Source organism: Rhinopithecus roxellana, chromosome 11 (assembly GCF_007565055.1).
Source record: "Rhinopithecus roxellana isolate Shanxi Qingling chromosome 11, ASM756505v1, whole genome shotgun sequence".
In the NCBI taxonomy this organism is placed as follows: Eukaryota; Metazoa; Chordata; class Mammalia; order Primates; family Cercopithecidae; genus Rhinopithecus; species Rhinopithecus roxellana.
In genome coordinates, this window is record NC_044559.1 from 140,863,086 (window position 1) to 140,868,301 (window position 5,216).

The 5,216-nt window shown below is 38.1% G+C and overlaps 1 pseudogene; it reads right to left on the minus strand.

The window, feature by feature from the left end:
• Window positions 1-1,969: 1,969 nt before the first annotated feature.
• On the minus strand, window positions 1,970-4,903 carry LOC104670849 (annotated as a pseudogene).
• Window positions 4,904-5,216: the final 313 nt, after the last annotated feature.

A 5,216-nucleotide genomic window follows, 5' to 3' on the forward strand; every position in this document is an offset into this window, starting at 1 on the left:
GTTCTAAACTTTCCCTCATCTTCCTGTCTTCTTCCAAGTTCTCCAAACTCTTTCAACCTCTGCCCATTACCCAGTTCCAAAGCTGCTTCCACGTTTTCAGGTACCTTTATAGTAACACCCCACTCCTTGGTACCAATTTTCTGTATTTGTCCATTCTCACATTGCTATAAAGAAATTCCTGGCCAGGCATGGTGGCTCATGCCTGTAATCCCAGCACCTTGGGAAGCCAAGGTGGGCAGATCACGAGGTCAAAAGTTCAAGACCAGCCTGACCAACATGGTGAAACCCTGTCTCTACTAAAAACACAAAAATTAGCTGGGCATGGTAGCACCCGCCTGTAATCCCAGCTACTCAGGAGGCCAAGGCAGGAGAATTGCTTGAACCCAGGAGGTGGAGGTTGCAGTGAGCTGAGATCATGCCACTGCACTTCAGTTGGGGCGACAGAGCAAGACTGTCTAAAAACAAACAACCCCCCCCCAAAAAAAAACAAAAAACAACAACAAAAATTCCTGAGACTGGGTAATTTATATAGAAAAGAGATTTAATTGGCTCAGTGTTCTGAAAACTTTACAGGAAGCATGATACTGACATCTGCGTGGCTTCTGGGGAGGCTTCAGGAAACTTAGAATCATAACAGAAGGCTAAGTGGGAGCATGCACATCATAAGGCCAGAGCAGGAGCAAGGTGGGAGGAGGGGTCACACACTTTTAAACAACCAAATCTCACTCACTGTTGCAAGAGTAGCAACAAGGGGATGATGCTAAACCATTTATGAGACATATACTCTTGTGACCCAGTCATCTCTCACCCAGTCATCTCCAATACTGAGGATTACAATTCACCATAAGATTTAGGCAGGGACACATATCCAAACTGTTTCAGCCCCCAAGATGGCTCAGAACTCAGGACATTTTAAACCAATTGCCACTTGAAGGCTGTGCCAAGAATGAACTTCCATTCAACTGGCCAACCCTTCATGAGCAGCTAATTGAAATTAACTGAAAATACGGCTATCTGGGCTGATGCTTTATTGGTTTAATGAATTAAATCTATGGCCCCAACTCTCTCACTGACTTAATTGAACAACTATCTGAACAACCTGGACTAAGGCATACTTGAGAATGGGAAGTGCCTAAATAAAGTCTATTTAAATAATTTGGAAGTCAAACTTGATGAAAAAGATACTTGAATTTAATTAGACACAGGCACAATGTATTCAAGGTCATGAGTGAACACTGTATTATAGAGGAATGTAAACATGAAAACTAGCACCTTGAGCAGGTGGATATATGGCTCCTAGTATTAGGTTGGTGCATTAATTGCAGTTTTTGCCATTGAAGGTAATGGGGATTACAATTACAATACCGTTGAAAGTAATGGCAAAAACCACAATTACTTGTGCACCAACCTAATAATAGCATGGTAAGTTTCCTGATTACATGCAACAATTCAGACATATGAAAAAGTTAAGAGTATAAAATGTTGCATCTGAGAAAAAATTTTTTTGACCTTTGAGATCAATATTTTAATATTATAAAAGCAGAAATAGAATGTGAGGGAAAAGTTAAAAGCTGATGGAAAAGTTGAAGGACAAAGTTACCATTCTAGCCAAGTAAAAAGATACACCTTTTGAAGGGGAAAAGAAACAGAGGGTAATGACGTGTGATCTGTAAATAATGTGTAAAAAAATATAGTAAAGGTTAACTTCTGAGATATGAATCTCAGAAGTTTTAAAAAGAAACAGATTTGAGAATTAAAAATTATTACTGTGTGTAATCTCATTGAGAACAATTTTTTTTTCCCCCGGCTCCAAAGATCCTTTACTGATATCCACTTGAAACACTTTGGTCCTTAACTTGTTAACTGAGTTGACAGGCTGATGGCTGATCTAGGTAAAAGTTTCATGGTAGCAGAAACACTTCCTGCCTATAATATGTCAAAACAGGTTCCTGAATGTGTGTGAATGTCGTCAGGGTCTCTGTCCCATCTTCTTCAGGGTTCGATTAAGCTCCTCGAATTTGTGAATCTGACAGATGAAGAAATTCCCATAGTGCCTGGTGACCTTGGTGTACGCGATGTGGATCATGTCCTTATCAATGTAGAAGTCAACCTCTGAGGCTGACTGAAATTCACCATCCAGGATTGAGATGCCACTGGTCCACACCAGGTTCTTCATCTTGTGTTTGAAGACAAGAAGCTGGATCCTAAACTCCTGCTCTGTGAGGTCCAGGAAGCCAGCCACCTTGGTCACAGGCATGGTGGTGTAGCTTGAGGAAGCTGCAGATGGTTGAAAGCTGGGCCTGCTGCTGTACTTCATCAGAAAACACCTTCAGTTGCTGCAGGAAGGGCTCTTTGTGGTAGTTGGGGTGCACATTATCATAGTTGGGCACTACAGACGACAGAACTTGGGTCAGGAGTAACTGAAAAGTTCTTCACAGACTTGTGGGTCACCTTTCTGCATGTGCAGCATCTTGTCCCTGTATTTCTCCTGCAGCTGGAGGTGAATACTCTCATTGGTACTCATGGGGTACATCGTGAGGGCAGTGGTCAGCAGCACATGCATCTGCTCATTCTGCTTGTTAATCATCTCATACTTGTATGTGGTCCTCTGGAACATGCTCTTGGTCCTCTGGATGTAGAGGAGGATGCTGGTAAAGACCCAGATGGCATCCTGGTAGCAACACATCATCAAATATGCAAAGCCAACATAATAGTATGTGGTGATCTGGCACTCTGGCACATGGGAATACATACTCTTTTTGTTAAGTTCGATGGAGAACAAATCTTAAACTTATTAAAAAAAAAACTTTTAGTTGAATGTTAATGTATTTTTAATATTTTTATTTTATTTATTAATTTTTTTGAGACGGAGTCTTACTCTGTTGCCCAGGCTGGCACAATCTTGGCTCACTGCAAGCTCCGCCTCCTAGGTTCACGCCATTCTCCTGCCTCAGCCTCCCGAGTAGCTGGGACTACAGGCGCCTGCCACCATGCCTGGCTCCTTTTTATATTTTTAGTAGAGGTGGGGTTTCACCTTGTTAGCCAAGATGGTCTCATTCTGACCTCGCGATCCGCCCGCCTCGGCCTCCCAAAGTGCGGGATTACAGGTATGAGCCAGCGCACCTGGCTGTATTTTTAATATTATGGCTAATTTTAATAAGACCTTATAAACAAATCTAATCCCAATCTTGACTACAAAAGAATTTTATAACCTTTTATAATATTTTTATAATTTTATATTAATATATTAATATGTTTTAAGTTTTGTGACTTTTCATGTTTTTATTTTATAACTATTATATCCATTTAATGCTATTTATCTTTTAAATTTTTCTTTAAAACAATCACTCAAAACCTCTAAACTAAGCAAAATTATGTTTCCCACCATGAAATTTCAGGGTTTTTTTTCCTAAAAATATCCAGATTTAGGCCACTCTAATATTTGGTTTCAGGTTTTCACATTTATACTCAGAAGGCTTTGGTCTATAATTTCCCTTTCATGGAATGTCTTATGCTATATTTGGTATCAAGATCCTCCTCATCTGCTGAAGGCAGTGTGGTTGTATTTTTTTCTGTATCTATTCTATTAAAGATTGTGTACAAAAGTGGTGTGGGGAAACAGTACATTTTTCTAAAAATAGGAAAATATTTAAGACAAAAAGCTTGGTGGAAGAATCAAAAGTACAAATCAGTAATAATACTATAAAACATGCTCATAAATCCATAGACAAATTGGAGTGGGGAAAACAAAAAAATGAGGAAGACATTTTGAGTACAAGTGAACTGGCCTATTTAAAGAAACCACAATTAGAAGATGAAAGTGAAACCTCAGCAACAGTACATAAAATTCCCCATATTTGAGCGTTCTCTGTATGACATTCCAAAATTGACAAATGCTGTCAAACTTGAACCTCGAAGCTCACAGAGTGTGATGATTAGAATGGAAGGCAAGATATGGTTCATCACATGATCACAGTGATAGGTCACCACAGAATTTTCAAATGAATACACGCCACATTATGGGGTCCAACTGCTGCTATTTTGACATGGGTAAAAGGGTCGCTTAGAGTACATGTTGCATTTCAAAAACTGAATCCCAGACCCACAGTATTATTCTCTGTGTATGAAATAAATGTTAAATCAGGAAAAAGGACCTCTCAAATATATTTGATAGTGAACATTTCAGAGTGAAGAGAGAAAAAGGTAACATGTTGAGAATAAAAGGAGTTCCATGCTTGAGTTGAAATGCCCTCCCCGCCCATTTCTGCTGTTCCTGAATCACTGGACATTTCTAGATTAAATAATTTAAAATTTGTTCCAGATTTAGTTTAAAAAGCATTATTATAAATTTAGCTTAAAAAGTAATTATATAAAACGGTCTTTTATCACTTATGTATATTACCTACTTTTTATGCAACTAAGTTTATGTACTTATTTCTGAATCTCTTTGAAGTTATTGAGAGATTCTCTATTCATGTATACATAAAAGGCTGGCTATTCACTGAGACATTAAGAAAAATGAAGCAATATTTGTTCACCAGCCGGCTGTTTGAAAACATATAATTAATATTTTTTTAAATGGAGACTTCTGATAACCCTAAATTCCAGGATTAAATATGTGTTGTGGCACATCAGTCAGCCTCATCACACACATTCTTATGATCTGGTTATGAGAATTAGGAAAGGGAAGGGAATTGACAAGCCCTTTAAGCACGCAACAATAAAATTTCTAAAATAAACATGAGAGAGTTGTCATGTCTAAAACCAAGTAGATAGCCTTTTAGATATGAAATAGTTCAGTACAAATTTGCATCACTGCTGATTGGTTGCAAGTTTCTAGAACTATTTTATCAAATGGGTCATCGATTAGATATAAATACTGCATTAATATAGATGTTACCATTTTTTCAGGGATTATTTAATTGACGGGGTGGTTGACAGGGTATGGGAAGGAACGTGTAATATTTCCTCTCTCTGAGTATAGAATTTTAATGGTTAATAGCTAGATTAAAAAATGTGTGTGTGTGTAAGGCACCATCATAAACATATATATATACATGTCCAGTGACTCAGGAATTTCATCATTGCCTGTCTCATATGAAATTTAAGATTTAGTGGTGAAACGCAAGAAAAACTAGAAAACAGAGTCACATCTGTGAATGCTGAATTAGAGGAGAAAATAAAAAAGATTTGGGAATGTAAAGAAAATAGAACCA